Genomic DNA, 18,991 nt, shown 5'->3' with positions numbered 1-18,991 from the left:
TTTAAGTGGAACTTCATTGATGAATATAAACCCCAAATAGCAAAGGTAATTGCAGAAAAGAAACACTCATACCTTCAATGAAACAGGGTCAAGATAAAACTCTGTGTATGATTGCATAGAGTAATTCCTGAGGAAATACTAGAATTTAATGCAAGCCACTTAACAACAGTATTTGAGAGACTTTCTCTACATTCCTTCCACTCTTCATATTAAATACATGAAAAACAGGCAGGCAACAGCATTGTACTTGTTCACAATTTTATTTTAATAGCAAACATCTGACATGACATTTTAAAGTCTGCCAAATTTAAACAAAAATATACCTTAATAGAGAAGAAAATAATGTACATCACGTACTTCTGATAATTGCTAGTGTAAGTAGAATTAGATGATCCTTGATAGAGAGAATCACAAATTGTTAAAAGAGTGAATGGTTAAATGAGCTTTGTATGTCCCAACATTAAATGAAGCAGGAAATATAAAACATTTTAATCTGAATTATTGATTTTTGCAAGAAATATTTAAATAGTTAAAGGTATTTTTGCTTCATATTTTACCTCATGTGATCTTGTGCTGGTTTTGCATGAGCTTTTTATTGCATTGAAAGTGGCTTTTATGCCAAAAATATTGTTGGATTAGAAGGCAAGCATCAAGTAAGATCCTGAAGTCGATATCGCTTTTCTTGATATCGCTTTTTTTTACAACGTTAGCGTAACTTTTATATGTATTAATGTCCAGATTAGGTATATTTTTATGAGAATGTAAAACACTGAGACAAATTCAGAGCAGAGTTGCAAGAATGGCCTGTAATCTGGGAAGCATTGCCAGTAAAAGGCTTCAGAAATTCAGTCTGCTGAAATTATCAAAGTGATGATTAAGAGGTGGCCTCGTAATTTTCAAGTATGTTTGTAGGAAAGAGGTTGCATGTAGATTATTCTTTATCAAAAAGTTGCAAATATGGCCTCACAATTCAAATGTGAAATAAATTGAGGCTAGAAATAAGACACATACAATACATCAGGGCACAGTAGAGCTGCTTCTTTCTTTACTAGTGGTGTACGCTTGAAGTTCTCAAGAGTTCACATGGGAGAAAGTAAGACCTAGTCTCCTAGTTATGGTAATTAATATACTTTGAGTTAATATAACTGAGTGTAAAGTAGCACTTTCAAGGATACTGAGAACTTTCTCTAATCCTTTTCACTGCCTGATTTGTTAGCCTTGCTGTTTCCATACATCTTCAACTGAAGATGCAACTCTTTGAAACATAGAGCATTTAATCAGTAACAGACATTTGCTAAAATGAAGTTGGAGTGGTTGGTAATACTGTGGGATTTATAGCCCATAACAACAGGCAGGTGCTCAGACAGCTTTATTGATGTGTTATAATGATGTGAAGTGAAGAAACCTCAGTGGGAGAGCAGAGACCAGCTTCTTCTGTTTACTGTAACGCAGTCTCCTAAGGAAAATACCGCATTTCTGAATTTGGCTATTTTATTTACACAGTTGCTACTTGAATGAGGTCTGTATTGCAGCCACCAAACTGATTTGTTTTGTCAGATTTTGAAACCCCAGTCTCCTTTAACAAATAAAACATAAAATAAGACAGGGAGGCACTGTCAATATCTTACTGCTCTGTTCAACCATTACTGCTGTGAGGAGATGAAAAAAGCCAATACCCAGGGAGGTGGCTGGTTTGCTTTGATCATGCTAAGAACTATGGCACATACAGCCAGTACAGGATCTGATTATTGTATTTGGGGAATCCTACATGGTAGCGGAAAAAATAGTTGTTTGTCATCATTCCATGTCCACCCTACCAGTGGCAGAGCAGTCATCCAGAGTGGTTACCCAGTGGAACAGAAACTGGCGCAGAAGGGCCAAAGGAATTTTAGTAGCTAGAACAGAAGAGTAACTTAGTTTAGTCAGTTTAATGACTGATTTAGGCAAGCTAGCGTTAAGTGTAGAGCAATAAAGATTTTTCTCCTAGGGTGGTTTTTTTTATGTTGTTTGCTTTATAGTCATAACATGTGCTGATGTCAATTTTTGTCTAAATATATTATTGATCTTTTCAGAAAGGTGTTTAAGAAAAGCAGTTACCAGAATCAATTTTAAGGGAATTTTAAAAAGTGTATTCTTAATTCAAAAATAGGATTTTTTTGCACAGCTTCTGATTCAAACTAGCTGTCACAGTTTTTTTTGGTCTTAGAGAAACAATTGAGATGATCTATGGAGTAACCAGTGTGGTTTTTTATTATAACACTTGGTCCCATTTTTCTGCGTGTGAATTCTAACAGCTCCTTCGTACATAGGCCCCTTTTATCACTGAAGATTTACTTAACTATCGCTAGGAGTTTGCAGTTGTAAAGTGCAATGGACACAGTTTCAAACATGAAAAGAGACTTGGACCTTGAAATATGTTCCTTTAATGTCATATAATATTTAGTAAGTCTGTGAAAGTAATGAGAATATTAAAGTGGAACAAAGCTGTGCTTAGGGCTCAGGTTCATGGATTTTATGGAAGAATAACCTCATCCTGAAACTTGTGGGATTTCCTTACCGCTGCTGCATTATTTCCAAGTAGACATGTGTTCTTAGCTGCTAATTTGCAATGCAGATGAAAGAGTGCTTCAGCAGCAAGATTTCAGTCTTTTGCCAACAGCTTAAATTTTCATTTAAAACAATGTTGAAGAAGTGTTCAGAGGATAATATAACAGAACTCATTAAGAGAAGACTGCTGTGTAATACGCAGGATATTCTAATTATTACCCCTAACTACAAAGAAAAGTAAATACAAAAAAATGTGTTTTCAAAAATGTCTTAAATGAGCTGAAGTAGGACTAATACAAAGTGGGAAGATTCCAACTTTTCAGAAATAAGATAGGCTTGAAAGAATTGGTAGAATCTACTAGAAAGGTTCTTATATTATATGATGAAATATTCTACAAGAAGCTGGGAGAAGTCTCAAGATCACTAGCCCTTGTCCTCGTGGGAGACTTCAACCTATCAGATATCTGCTCAGAATACAATATAGCTGAGAGGGAACAGTCTAGGAGGTTTCTGGAGTGTGTTGAGGATAACTTCCTAACACAGCTGGTGAGGGAGCCAGCTGGCAAAGGAGCCCTGCTGGACCTGTTGTTTGTAAACAGGGGAGGACCTGTGGGGGATGTGATGGTTGGAGGCCATCTGGGGCATAGTGATCATGAAGTGATAGAGTTTTCGATTCTTAGAGAAGCAAGGAGGGGGGTCAGCAGAACTGCCACCTTGGACTTTTGGAGGGTGGACTTTGATCTTTTCAGGAGCCTGCTTGATAGAGTCCCTTGGGAGGCGGTTCTGAAGGGCAAAGCTGTCCAGGAAGGCTGGGCATTTTTCAAGAAGGAAGTCTTAAAGGCATGGGAGCAGGCTGTCTCCATGTGCTGAAAAATGAGCTGTGGGGGAAAAAGACTGGACTCGCTGAATAGAAAGATATTGTTGCAGCTCAGGGAAAAAGGAAGAGTTTATGGCCTTTGGAAGAAAGGGCAGGCCACTCATGAGCACTACATCGATATTGTGAGGCTATGTAGGGAAAAAATTAGAAGGGCCAAAGCCCAACTAGAACTTAACCTGGCTTCGGATGTTAAGAAAAATAAAAAAAAATAAATCTATAAATACATCAGTAATAAAAGAAGGACTAAGGAGAATCTCCTTAGGGGACAGTAACATGGTAACAAAGGATGAGGAAAAGGCCGAGGTATTTAGTGCCTTCTTTGCCTCAGTCTTCAGTAGTAGAATCAGTTGTTCCCTGAGTACCCAAATCCTTGAGCTAGTAGGGTAGGGAGCAGAATGAAGCCCCCGTAATCCAAAGGGAGATGGTGAGAGAACTGCTACAGCACCTAGACATACACAAGTTTATGGGGCCGGATGGGATCCAGCCAAGGGCACTGAGGGAGCTGGCAGAAGTGCTTGCCAAGCCACTTTCCATCATTTACCAGCAGTCCTGGCAAACCGGGAGGTCCCAGTTGACTGGAGGCTAGCAAACATGATGCCCACCTATAAGAAGGGCCGAAAGGAGGATCCGGGGAGCTACAGGCCTGTCAGTATGACCTCGGTGCCTGGGAAGGTTATGGAAACTTCCTGAGTGGCATTAGGTGGTACATGAAGGACAACCAGGTGATCAGGCCCAGTCAGCATGGGTTCATGAGAGACAGGTCCTGCTTGACAAACCTAATCTCCTTCTATGACAAGGTGACCCACTTGGTGCATGAGGGAAAGGCTGTGGATGTTGTCTACCTGGACTTTAGTAAAACCTTTGACGCCGTTTCCCACAGCATGCTCCTGGAGAAACTGGCTGCCCATAGCTTGGATGGGCGTATGCTTTGCTGTGTAAAAAACTGGCTGGAGTGGTGGTGAATGGAGTTAAATCCAGTTGGCAGCCGTGACACCAGTTATGAGTGGTGTTCCCCAGGGCTCGGTATTGGCGCTGGTTCTCTTTAATATCTTTGTCAATGATCTGGCTAAGGGGATTGCATGCACCCTTAGTAAGTTTGTAGACGACACCAAGTTGGGCAGGAGTGTTGATCTGCTTGAGGGTAGGTTGGCTCTACAGAGGGATCTGGACAGGCTGGATTAAAGGGCCAAGACCAATGGTGTGAGGTTCAACAAGGCCAAGTGCCGGGTCCTGCACTTGGGTCCCAACAACCCCATGCAGTGCCACAGGACTGGGGAAGAGTAGCTGGAAAGCTGCCCAGCAGAAAAGCACCTGGGGGTGTTGGTCAACAGCCGGCTGAATATGAGCCAGCAGTGTGCCCAGGTGGCCAAGGCAGCCAACAGCATGCTAGCCTGATTCAGGAACATTGTGGCCAGCAGGACTAGGGAAGTGATTTCCCCCCTGTACTTGGCACTGGTGAGGCCCCACCTCAAGTACTGTGTCCAGTTTTGGGCCCCTTACTACAAGAAAAACATTGAGGTGATGGAGCGGGTCCAGAGAAGGGCCAGGAAGCTGGTGAGGTGTCTGGAGAGCAAGCCTTATGAGGAGCAGCTGAGGGAGCTGGGGTTGTTTAGCCTGGAAAAGAGGAGGCTGTAACCTTACTGCTCTCTGCAACTACCTGAAAGGAGGTTGTAGTGAGGTGGGGGTCAGTCTCTTCTCCCAAGTAACAGGCAATAGGACAAGAGGAAATGGCCTCAAGTTGTGCCAGGAGAGGCTTAGGATGGATATTAGGAAAAATTTCTTCACTGAAGGGGTTATCAAGCATTGGAACAGGCTGCCCAGGGAAGTGTTGGAATTGTTATCCCTGGAGGTATTTAAAAGACGGGTAGACATGGTGCTTAAGGACATGGTTAGTGATGGTTTTTGTCAGAGTTAGGTTGATGGTTGGAGTCGATGATCTGAAAGGTCCCTTCCAACCTAGACAATTCTATGATTCTGTGATACTATATTATGAAGATAAAAGAATTTTTCTAAAGAAGAAATCATGTTGACTTGTAGCTGTAAATTGAAGGTGTGGTGCTTGCATTTAAGGAAAACTAACAGGTCTTTAAGTCTGAAATAGAATGTGATCTCACACACGCTAAGCACATGTAGTGCCATTTTTACAGAATAAATTTTTAGAGCAGAAGTTGTCTTTTTTGTACTGGGAAAGAAAAGAAAGTGTTGTTTTCAGTAACTGAAAACTAACAAATCCTGCATTTGTGTAGAAGTCATCTTATAACTATATTTGGAGATATTTTGATTCAGACCCCAGTTGTTTGGGGACACACTTTCCTGGAGGAAAGAACAGACATGGCAGTTTGCCTCTTCAGATTTTATAGGAGATCTCAGAACAGGCACATCTCTCTCAAAGAGGCACAACACAGGAAAGTCCTCATCCTCCTCTCTACTGGAAATCCTACCGTATGGAACAATTTTTAATTTTATTTTTTTCCTTAGGGTAAAGAAGATTTTCTTTAGAGGTTATTTGGATCACAATTTTTATTTACTCAAGATTGCAGAAACACGTCCTACTGTGATCCAATCAGCTACTGGGGTTTGCCCTGTAAAAGCTTAAAATCTACTTAGTTCCAAGCCAATTTTTTTATGTGATTGCAGCCCTTTTTTTCCCCTCTTCTTTATGGCAAGTTGTTGATGCATAGGAGAGGAAGCTTGACTGTCCAGTCTGAAAGCTTAAAGCCTGCCAACTGTAGGGTATGACAAAAGAAAGCAAAAAAGATTTTTTGTTACCATAGCAACAATAAAACTCTTCCCCCAACCCCACTGAAAAACACCAACTCTCTGTCGTCTGCTTCTATACTGTTAAGAAATAAGATCTGAAGCATTAGCTGCGGGATACTCTGCAATGAACTGAAAAGCGCACTTGCTTATGAAACTGAGACCTCCACCCACAAGAAATCTGTGTGTTCATGCAAGGATATCACAAAACTCTTTTCAGTTTCCACTGGAACTTTCTCTAAATTTAATTTAATTAGCAATGTTTTATACAGAAAAACAACATGAAAATCCTTACTGTGCATTGTATTCCACTGTAGTCTTGCTCCTTGTTCTGTTCCAGAAAACATAGTATAGGGCAGGAGAAGTTTTTGCAAAACTCAACAAAAGTCAATGCTGGTACAGTGTTTTGACTAGAAAATGAACTAAATGAATTAATTTCATTTCCTACTGAAGAATGTCAATCGACTAATATATTATTAATCAAGTTACTAATATATTATTATTATTATTATTATTATTATTATTATTATTATTATTATTATTATTACTACTACTACTGCTACTACTACTATTAATTTCTTTTACTTAAAACACACGTTTATTTTTGATATCTGGAAATTATCATTCTCTTCCGAGGGGAGGGACATTTCAAACTTTGACCATTTTTGAAATTGAACTTGATCACAAGACTACACCTCACTTCCCCTTGACTTTCATACTATTAAAGCTTCAAGTGCATATTTAGAGCTGTCTGTGGTCACTGATCATGTTCCTAATGTCATTTTGAGTAGCAATTTCACAGAATTGTAGTTCAAAAAAAAGAAAGGGTAAAACTCTGATCTCTGTAAATGCAAAAACAGTGAAATTAATGCCTATACATACATATACCAAGGTATCTGTGCCTAAGTCATCAAAGGTCTTCTAAACAGTACAATCAACAACAAATTTTCAGAAATATTTTTTTATTTAATCACTATAGGTATCAAACAACACATGTATATTCTGCTTGCTGACTACAATGATGCTTTATACCTGTACATAAATACAAATGCATTATGCTAGATTTTTAGTAAAGCATGTAAGTCTGTATTTATGACTAGTGACTTGCTTCTCATGTAAATCTAGTGTCCTAATTGTGAAAGTTCTTACTAGCATTACAGATATCTAGCCAGCATCTAGATATCTGGCTGTGTTCTTTTAGCTTTAGATATAATCACTAGTCATCATCACCAATGAAGTCATAGATTTGAGCTAAGATGCCTAAATGAAATCAAGCTTTACTTTACCTTTGTAATACTGTCTTGCTAACATATTAAAAAAGAAAAAAAAAAGTTTTTGTCATTAATCACCTCTGACTCAAAAGGTCAAAAGAGGTGTTGGTTTTTCCTTCTTAGATTAATGCAACTTTGAGCTGGAACTGTCCTGTGCACATGTGTAAAGGCCCAGGCAAGTTTAAAACTTCAAGTACTTGAGGGTTAAATTTCAGTGAATCTTGCATCAACACTTAAGAACAGAGTCCTTTAATTCCACATTGGACTGCATGTCTGTCCACGTGTAATTGGGGCAACCAGCCTTCAGTCAGAAACATTTCCCTGTGCTGTATTCATGTGAAAGCTAGATCTTCATAAAATGTTTTATAACTCTGCCGTATCTGCCTTATACACCTTATAAGTGACTAAGATTCTCACATTTGGTTGCTGAAGTTTCCTGTAAGCATTGTAACTACACTGGCGTCCAAGAAATTTTCTCTTTCTGCTTTTTTAGATAGAAAGCAGAATCTGAAAAATTCTATCATCTGAAATGTTATCTCCATGGATGGGCACTTAAAGGTATCTGAAGATAAATAATGACTGAGTGTTCTCTCTTATTATACTCATACGTAAAAGTAGAAAACTGTGAGCTTAGTGCCCATATAAGCTTCTCTGAGCAGATGGTGGGGGCATGGCATGGCATGCCATGCATTCTTGAAGGCTGTATGTCCGCAATAATTCCACACATGCAATATTTAAATAGTGAACCATACAGCTAGAGATAAAAAGGGGGAATTTCTGTTATGGTAATGTGTAGTGTAAAAAAAAAAAAAAAAAAAGAAAGTAAAAAAATTTTCAGAACTAAGTGCTGAAAGTTGTTTGAGCATAATAGCTGTGTAGACTTGTTTCTTGCGAGAAACTGCATTGTTTGGTTCTGCTTAGTATAGCATCACACCTGTCAGCTATGTAGAAATTGGCTGCTTAGGCTCACCAAAAACTCTCCTGCTGTACGTATTGGCTTAATGTGTGATAAATTCTATTGCATGGTGGCAAATTCTGATGAGTTCTAAGATGTGTCTTGCAAACACAAGCAGGTGTTTACACTCTTATTTGGAAAGAAGGATCAGTCTTTCAGTTAAGGTTTTGGATTGGTTGTTAGAATTAGTGGCATTCATTTTTTCATTCATGGAGATCTTGGACAGATGTCTCTAACTGCTATTTGCATTATTCACTCTATACCAGCACCCCAGCACAGTAACTGTTATATATGTAGTGTTACATTAAACACTACACCTGTACTGTGTGAATCCATATTTTTCATTCCACAGCACAGGTCCAAACTATACAATTCAAGGCAACAAATATGTAGAAAAGTTTCTACTTATTTTCCTAAAATTAACACAAATGATATTTTTTTTCTTAAAACCTTGCAGGTTAGGTAAGAATTGCTCATAAAATTACAGAGCAGAAGCAAGAGTTTTTTTCCTAATCAAAATGCATGACAGTTTCTGAACAAGGGTGAAAAAGTAGTTCAAGAAAGTAGTGGAAGGAAACAGCACCCTGTATAGCCCGCGTCTGTGGAACTCATTAACACGGTCACTTTTCAGCAAATGGGTAATTTTATTTAAAAATGACAGTTGTGTCACTGAACTGCTTTCTCCCTCACTTGATATAAAGTGCTAAGCAGCTCCACTCTGCATCCTACCTGTCTTCTAGGTAACTACAACAGTGCAGTTATGGGAAGAAAAAAAATACACATTTCTATTTCCTGTATCAGCCATTTTTCTGTGCAGCTTTGAGACAGGCTGAGTTGTTTTTCTAACATGAACATGAACACACTATATATCTCCAAGTCAGTACTATCACAAGTATGGAGGAGGGAAATAAACTCTAGTAGAGGGTGTCACTCAGGAACAGGAGTGCCAGCCAATTTCCTTAAATGGGTGTAGACAACTATTTTTAAAAGCAGAATGATCTCACTAAAATGTGTAGACTTGAGGTTGACCTCACAATGTCAACTTACTGAAAATGGAATCAAAACATTACCCAAAAATACAGCATCAGCAATTACATACCAGTACCAGAAAATTATGAGTAAATTCTGTTTAAATACTGTTTTTGTTTGGTTTTTTGTTTTTAAATTATGGACTTTATTTAAAGGTGAAATACTGTAACACGTCACAGTGCACAATGCTAGTCTGTGTTTTCAGAAGGCTTTATTCTTGACTCTACTATGTGTTCACGGTGGACAGTAATTCTCTGTCCTCTAAAGTTAAGGAGAACACAAGAAAGATTAATTTTTTTAAAGCACCCAAGTGAATTGGGAACTTCAATGGTTTCTTAATACAAAAGATTCTGAAGCCATAGAAGCACACTCTGAAATTTAAAAGAAGAAAAAAGAAAAATTAATAGAAAATTGTAAGAAATCTCAGAAACTTCATTTTGATGCATACAAATCTCTTTTTCTAGAAAAATTTAACAAAATTGACTCAATTTTATTTGAATGTCACTTTAGCATTCTAATAGAAAATTGCTCTGTCAAGAGAATTATGAATAAAGAGAAAGGTTCAATCTGGGAAGGGGAAAAAAAACCCACAACAAGAAAAATAACAGAAAAAAGGACTTCCTTCACAAGTTGCTCAATTAATATTACCTCAGTTTGACTGACTATAAAGCTCTTTGTAATACATGAATTACATGCGAGGCAGGAATGCAATTAACTACTTCTACTGAAGACTATATAAAATGATGCAGCAGCCTGCTGAACTCAAAATAGCTTTTGCTAAGACTATCATCAGATATCCTGGAAGTATTGAAGCAAGTGGCTGGAAGTGATCATTTGTAAAGACTGGTCCATCAAACTCAGTCCCTGAAATCACAGCAGCTAAAAGCATTTAATCTAAAAGGATGCATCTCTATCATTACCCAAATCACAGCATATTCCACAATATATTGTGTCAAACACATAGTGTGAACAGGCAAAAAACTCAACAGGCATGACAAGAGCATAAGAGATCAAATTAATGAAAAAATGGTAATGTCTGTAATACCAAAATGACTCACATGGGGGAAAAATAAGTACCCTTCATTAACTTAAGTAAACCTAAAATTAATAAATCATATCAGAGTAAATTGAATTAGAAGATCCAAAGGACTGGACACACCAGAATTACATGCAGCTGTCAAACAAGTTAGTCTGAAAGTCAAAGGTGTAAGTCCTTGGCCATTTATCATTCATCTCCATTAAATAATTTTTCTTTTTTTAGAGTTCATGCAAAAATATCCATCCATCATAATACATTTCTCAGTATTCCCTTGTATAGATGAGTTGTTGATGGTTAAAAACAAAGAGAAAATCAAGTCATGTCCTGAAGCCACTACATGTTTATTTTAAGCTAACTTAGCTTTATGTTCCTATGTTTTTCAATGGGAGACAAAAGGTGAGTAGAAGAAATGACAAAGACTATTGAGGATACGTATGTGTCATAGTAACTCTGAAAGGACAGACAGAGAAGGGCAATGAGATGACTGATTACAATTCACCAAACTGATGGAATCTGAGACTTGTGTCGTTAACTTGTAATCATTTATCTTCCAATGTGGTACAATATATTGATCTATCCAGTTTAAGTAAAGAATAAACACATTCTGATTCCTTTCAGCTCTACGACCTTACTGAGTTTCGATAGTTTTATTTATAAGAATTGGTAATATGGTAAAGAAGGTTCATTATTAAAAGATAATAACAATTATAGCAAGAAACTGGCAATAATTCATCAAAAATCTAGTATTAATCGTATCTATTGTAAACAAACAAGATTTGTTGTGGTTTTCTTGTTTAATCTTCTGTGTTTTGCCTTGATTTTCTTTCCTATATTACAAGTTATTCAAAGCCTGCACATGAAAACAACACAATTGAACTAGATCATGAAATCTAGAACAAGAAATTGATACGAAGTACAAGGCATGCTGAATGGCATCTTAGTCAAGTCTTATGATTTTAAGTTAAGTTTCATCCTGCAAGTGAAAATTGGATTTAGGATGTTTTACTGCCTACTTAAAAGTAAACAATCCCCCTCAAATAGGGAACTATAACAGTAATGCAGGAAAGGGTCAATACATCATTTTAAAACTTTTTGTTCATTTAAATAATGAAAGAAATTACAGCAAAAAGTTTCAGGGCATACATATATATATATATTTATATGTATATATAACATAACTGCCCGAAAGCTTTGCTAAATTATTTTCTGTATAATATTTCTATGCTGTTATCTCATTAAAGCACTGAGATCCATATTGCATTCAATGGCAGTATGATGCCATATAAAGTTCCCAAAACATAATTGTCCACTTTGATATCAATAAACACAACTCATATGAAATATAACAGAAACTATGTTTGCAACAAAGGTGAAAATGCCTCCACCTTTACATTGCAAGGTCACAAATACTAAGACAATTCTGAGAATGAAGTTAAAGCAAATTTATAATTAATTAAGAATTGTTTAGGGTGAAAGAGAGGAAGGAAAGGTGGTGAGAGGGAATGGTCTCCACTGTACCATTGCAGCATGGATTCAGATTTACTGAATGATTATATGCCTTTCCTATTCCTAAACTGAAACCGTCACGTCAGAGGGGAGAGAGCAGTTTGCTTGCATGTGCTTTTGCTCCCCTCAGCAGAGTTTGGTTACGCTCCCACACAGCTGTTTGTTAGCTCAAGCTGCTGCTGCAGCCCGAGTCCCGCTGATGCACCACATTCACTCACTGTCTCAGTGGACCACCCAGTCCGGTCGTGATACTTGTGTGGAGTCGGCATCCTACAGAATCCCACTGGAACGCGTAGTACACGTATATAACAAATAGAACTACATTCAGCAGCTATTGCTGTGTTTGTTGGAGTAAGCTTCTTTTGCATTGTCTCTGACAAACTCCAGGTTCCAGATTGCTTGGAGTTTTTCTCTTTTTTTAAGTTTTTGTTGTCAGCAATACTCTTCTTTACTGACACAGCAGCAAACTCTGTCCCTCAGCCAGATAATCCTCTCTGTGGTTCTCTGTATACTAGGACTATCGTGTCTTTGTTATTCAAGACATCTGCAAAGCATCAAAATTGCCTGGAAACACTTCCTCTCCTACTTCTCTTACTGTGTTTTTTTTTCCCCTTTACGCTTTCAGGTAAGTCTTCATCTTTTCTTCTGCTTGAAATCCATTTTATGGATTCCCTTAAGGATATAGCATGTTCTGAAACTTTCTTAATAATATATTCTGTTCCCATAACACTGTGCTCATTCTAAATCATATGCGTTTTGGGGGGATTCTTTCAAACTCTGACAAAATAGCTTTGACAGGAACTAAAATGGTATAGTCAGAGCTATTTCTGCTGCAATTAATCTTTACATTAGGTGTTTCACAGAGAGCCACAGAAGTGAAAATTCATCTCTGTGGGAATTGACAATTACCATCAACACTCTAGCTGGCTAAGAAACTGTTACAAGGGCATATAAAATTAAACTGAAAGAATCTATTTCCTGACCTTCAAACAGGTTAGTGTTACTTGCTTCCAGTAAAAACACAGTTAATGTATTTTTATAGAAATAAATTTTAAAAAATTAGAAATTTAGGCAGACTCAAGAAAAATCTTAGCAATGGTGAGAGTTATTAGGTTGCAGGACACTGAAATTTCTCATAACTTTAATACATATCCTATCAGTGCACCGGTCAACAGACAAGAAAATATATTCTTAGAGGCAGCATTGACCAGAAAAATAGTACCTCAGAACTGATTAGTCTGTTGACCTTGTGTATATATGTTCTAATCTTCTGTAATGAATTACTTGTTGCTGCACTGCTGAGGCCAGCAGTGTGTGGTCATCTGATATTTGGTGTCTCTGAGTACTGGAAAAGTTTGGTCAATTTGCAGAAGTAATAACCTGCACACTGCACCATACAGCCCATCCATTTTATCACACACTGTGCTGCTCTGATTTCTTCATAAATAATCCCTCACAGAATGAAACACCTCCATTTGCTGCTTTTGTATCTAGTTGTGTTGGCTAAAGAGAATGGAGTGTTTGTGCTCCTTGATGTTTTTGCTTGATTCTGCTTTAGGAGTTTATTATGATGAGTGAACTTGAAATCCTGGTAAATCAAATATTCTAATATAAAGATGCAGTTATTTTTAAGATTTATCTAGAGAATCACAGAAACATTTTATTTTGACAAATGCATACTTACGATGAACAAAACTGATTCTTTAGAATACTTCCTGGTCTTTTATTCAGAAGAACACCCATCAGAGCTTCGAAAGTGGCCAGGCAAAGGTTCTTGAAAATAACATGCAAGAAATGCTGTTAGGGATGTGCACTCTCACAGAAATCTTAGCTCTCTCCCTTGCTCTTAAAAATTAGAGATTAGATCCAATCTTGAAACATGAGGTTTTAGGTCTCTCATTAAACTCTCTGATACCTGCTTTTATTATAACTTTGTAAAGAGTTATTTCTATAAATGTCTACTTTCTCTTTATACTCTAATTCTTCATGTGAGAAGATAAACACATTTCTACTGAAAGCGTGGGCGCATTCTTTGGCTCTCCTTCCAAAGCATCTAGTGGCCATATTCCACTGGCTATTGTGGAGAGTGCTGCTTTCCCAATGTTTTATGCTCTCTATTGCTGAAATAAGTAGTGTGTCCAGTGGGAGGAGGAAAGGGTGCTCTGCTCTCCTGATCACTTCTGTGTTTAAATGCCCGCTCGATATACAGGTTTTACTAGTTTGAGTTTGAGTAAGCATTCTTCAGTTTTCTGTGTGTTTGTGTGAAATTTCAAATTATATGTCTTTAGAAAGGATCTTTTTTCATACTTCACTGTTTTCAGGTCTGAGTATGTAAGTATAAAAGTTAGGGTTTGTGTCTTCGCGGTAATAAATGAGATCCTGAACTTTGGAGTTTTTCTTTAAAAGAAATACATTATGTTACAAAGTATTCGTAGTAAAAGTGTAATGACCATGGAGGCACCCTGTGATGTAATCAGTCAGATCAGATGACTACATACAATACTGTCTTCTGGCCTAATATTCAGAGTAACATGAGAAATTAGAAATTGAAAAATGCTGGAAACTTGAAGTAGTTATATACTGTGTTTGCTATGTGTGAGTTGTATATTCTGGCTATAATCAACAAATAGATGTAAATGTGGATACAGGAGACCGACAGTATGGGATGGCAGTAAATATGAGTAAGGCTGGAGACAAACATAAATGTATAGCAACTAGGAAAAGACCAGCATTCCCAAACTAGAGATTTGGGAGCCAATGGTTTGGTCTTGGTTGGGTTTGCAGCTATACCCCAGTGAAGGTTGTAAGAGCAGTTGAGGCAGAGCTCTCAGCAACATCTTGATGGTGCAAGAGCGGGACCAAACAGCACCTAAGTCACCCAAGCACATTTTTCTGGTTCTTGTCTTTATCTAAATCAGTATCCTTCAGTTTTCATATAGGAGGAGATAGTACTTTTGTAGTGAGCAGGAAATAGACAAGAGAGGAGCATTGGTCTTCTGGGTAAGCTTTTAAACGGTTAACTTGAAGGATAAGGTAGGAAAGGAACGTGTTGGGATTGACTGTGTTGTACGTACCAACTGGTTGCTGCACATTCGGAGCTCTGGTGTGCGTGGGAAGTCACATATGTGTTTAAAGCCTTTGTGTTGTGATACCTGAGCTTTGAATCCGGAAACTCCTGGTCAAGGTCTTGTTACTGGTTATTTCCACTCAAGGAGTTTGATTGAGCATGTCTTAGGAAATCACGTTTTTTTCTTGTGGGTTGCTACTGCCAGGAATACAGGTTAGTCACTGGGAAAATGTTCCTAAGAATAGGTAATTTATACCCTTGCAGTGTTGGCACTGAGAATTATTGGCATACTCTAACCTTAAAACTGTACAGAGTTTAGAACATTTGTCTGTTTGATTACTTGTGATGCGATTATTGCATTGTAAGTGGATTCATGGCCTGACATTTGCTGCTGTCATCATAACAACCATTGTCATAAGAAAGCAATATTCAAAACTGTGCTGGTTCAATGCCTGACTTCTGAGAAAACACAACTGCCGTTAATTCTGCTGCTCCAAAATGTACTGGCAATTCCCGTTCTTTTTACTAGTATTTCTCCAGCCTGTCCCCTTGAGGCAGTAAGAAGGGAAAGAAATAGAGTAGAGAAACTGGTATCTGTTGCGGAGGTACAACTAATTCCTAAAAGTATTCTTAAGGCCTTTCTTATCTTTCAGATACTCTGGATTGAATGCAGTAAGCGTGAGGAGACCAGAGGTCTGTTTCACTGATTTACTTTTTTGCTTTAATTGTCAGTATGTCAAACTGATGTAATTTCCAGGGTTCCCGTCTTCACCCACTGTAAGAAATTAATCAACAGTAATAATTATAAACAGTTCTAATTTCAATGTTTCTTTAATTTTTAAACAATTATCAAATAATTCCTGTTCATTTCTATTTTCCTGCTTTAATCTATTAGCATTATTTCAGTCCTTCATTTGAATTGTTCTTCCTTTTAATCATCATCATTATAATCCTGGAATCCATATCTCATTTTCTCCTTTTTAAATATGCTTATTATATGTATTTTAAAAGTATCTTCTTTGTCTGAAAGTTTTTCTCAGCTCCCTCAAAGGACAGAGGAAAATTTAATATAAGTAAACATTAAAGTCCTAGAGACTTATGTGAAATAGTTGTCTGCGTCTGTATTACTTCTGTCACTTCAAGGTCTTAACTTGAGATGGATGTTGCCTTGGAAGTGAGAACCAGAAGAAAGATTCTCCCTTACTATTTTTGTCTCCCACCTGTCCCTTGCTCAGTTGCATACATTATTCATAAAACTTAGGTGTTTTCTATGTCTGGAGAAGCTGGTTTGACAATTCATAATCCTGGTTGTGAGACCAGGGTTAATAAATATTTTCATAAGCATGTTTAAACAGAAAAGATAAAGCTGGCTAGGATTTGTCGATATTGGTCATGGAGAACAAATAGATAAAGTGATGGTCATTAAATTATCTTAACGTGATTATTAACTTTTTAGAAAGTATAAATGCAGAAAAAAATGAGTATATCTGTGACTAGATCTTGCAATAAAGTCCTACATTTCTCTCTCTCCTGTGAAGTTTACTGAAACCTGAGCAACCCACTCCAAAAAGAATGAGATTTCAAACGTGATTGACTATTGCATTTTTGTAGTAAATCAACTACACCAAGTTTCCATTCCCAAGTGTTTTCAAATATTTTAGCACTTTTAAATATTCATGTTCAGTTTGTTTTGATTCAAAGGTCTTTCAATTTTTCTACTCACGTGTATACTGTAGTAAACTTGTCAAAATATGACACTGAAACTGAAGATCAACAGATTTGAAAAATACAGAAGCTTTTACTCTCTATTCTGCCCTCAGAGAATTTGTTTGCAAATTCAGAAATGAACTGTGAAGTTAAAAAAGACAGATGTTACAAGTTCTGGACATTATTTTCTTCTCAGATATTGAGAGACCCTACGTAGGTTGATGAAAATATATTATCAGTGTCGCATTTAGTTTTGCATCCGATGTCAGTCTCAGTCATAAAAGCATGATTTTTGCTATTGGTGATTTTTTTTAAAAGATTTTACATTTTTCCCCCCATTCTTAATCAAAGCAAGCCAAGGAAAAAAATGCAGAAAAGTCAATAACTCATTAGCAGGATACTGATTTCTAATGTAGGTGTTTCAGGTTCAAGACCCTGCTTTACTTGTTCCCAGATCCCAGGTAAAACTATTGAAATTAATTGGGATTTTGAATATTTGTCTGTCCGGTTTTGACCAGAGAATACATCTTTAATGTAAGCATTTTTTCATAATAAAAGTGTCCTTGAGAATTTATTTTCTTCTCAAAAAATCAAAGGAACGCAGCATACAAATAACGATAGTTGTAATTATTGGCCTAGACTCCTCACTGAAATGTCTTTGAAATTGATAACATAAGATCCTTATCTGTGGCCATTTTAATCTTTCTCCTGTTAGGAGAGAAACTGAGAGAGAAGTGTGTATTTCATCCTGTAAAGCAAAATCAGGTGGAAAAAACTGTGAAGTTCTCTATCCCTATTTAATGGTGACATTGGATTGGTCCCTGACAGTAAAATCTGTATGGAAGAAGTTATTTCTAGTTTCTATAATACTAATTTACAGCAAAACTTTACTGAAAACCACGCTTTCTTTAATGTTATCCGAAGTAATTTTGGTTTGTTTTGACATTAAGATTTGGATAATGATTTTCTAAAATCCAGCTACATTAGAACCTTGCTTTCTCTCCATCCACTGATTTTAAAATGCCATTAAAACAGTCAGGAACATCTTTTAGAATCTGTTCTATAATAAGTATACACATTGTTTGTAGCTTTGCTGTTCGCTGAAGTTGTGGGTCTTTTTTCTTCAGCCTTATTTTTTGTTCCATTTTTTTTTTCTAGGAATAGTGAACTTACATATTTGTTGTTGCTGTTAATGTTTTCTTACACTTTTATGTTCTAATTGCTGTTAATGTATTCTTATTCTCTTATGACTGAACTCGATGATCTTAAAGGTCTTTTCCAATATAAACAACTCTATGAAACGCCTTCGCTGCATCTGGAGAAGTTATTTATCTTGTACTAGAGCACCTGAGAAAATGTACTTTTATATAAAAATCTATATTTTTATATATATGTATATTCCTAAAGCCATTTTAACAGCTTGCAGTGAGGATGGGGGAATGGACTACATTTATTCAAGGTAAGATCATGACTCAGATAAGATAATCTAAAACCAGAACGACGATTATGCCATAGTAGTAGTGGGGCAGGAGAGAAGCGTGGGAGTACTTCCAAGTGAATCTGAATTACAAAAAGACTATTTGATTTGCAAGAAGAATGGACAGAAATTCAGAACAAACAAGTTATTTTCTCCACAGATTAGCTGCATCCTGTAAAAATAATAATCTCAATTGATATTCTCCTAGTGTAATGCTAGCTAATTCTCTTTATGACTGGTAGGTCTCTCGGGTTATATGCTGAAATCACTTCCCGTATTGTTTGACTAAATCCACCTCACATCATCTGTCTCAAATCCCATTTGATCTCTACCCTTATAAAACCTAAAGTTCACCTTCAACTCACCGTCAGAGCATTTTTGCAATTCTTAACTTCCTTTTTGTTTCAGTGCTGAGGTCTTTTAGGTCTTACACTCTGAAGACCATTGTACTGGTTTTAGATGGGATAGCATTAATTTTCTTCATAATAGCTTGTATGGATTTGTGCTAAAAACAGTGTTGGCAACACAGGAATGTGTTATTGCTGAGCAGTGCTTCCACAGTATCGAGGCCTTTTCTGCCTCTCACACTGCCCCACCAGTGAGTAAGCTGGGGGTGCGCAGGACCTTGGGAGGGGACACAGCTGGGGCAGCTGACCCCAGGGATATCCCATACCATATGACGTCATGCTCAGCAATAAAAATTGGGAAGGAGACAAAGTGTGCGAAGACTGCCGTTGCTTGTGGACTGGCTGGGCATTG

At 37.2% G+C, this 18,991-nt stretch overlaps 1 protein-coding gene across 13 annotated transcripts in view; it reads left to right on the top strand.

Annotated features, from left to right (window-relative positions):
- Positions 1-18,991, top strand: part of LRRC4C (leucine rich repeat containing 4C) — a 567,176-nt gene that overhangs the window by 196,812 nt on the left and 351,373 nt on the right. For 3 of the 13 annotated variants that reach the window (XM_074584305.1, XM_074584300.1, XM_074584297.1), the window contains one exon: positions 15,702-15,741. The exons of the other annotated variants lie outside the window; for them this stretch is intronic. The gene's annotated coding sequence lies outside the window, so the exon portion shown is untranslated. The remainder of the gene's footprint in view (positions 1-15,701; positions 15,742-18,991) is intronic. 13 annotated transcript variants of the gene reach the window in all.

Source organism: Larus michahellis, chromosome 4, assembly GCF_964199755.1.
Source record: "Larus michahellis chromosome 4, bLarMic1.1, whole genome shotgun sequence".
In the NCBI taxonomy this organism is placed as follows: Eukaryota; Metazoa; Chordata; class Aves; order Charadriiformes; family Laridae; genus Larus; species Larus michahellis.
Note: the sequence above shows the minus strand (reverse complement) of the source record. Positions and strands in the feature narration are given on the sequence as shown.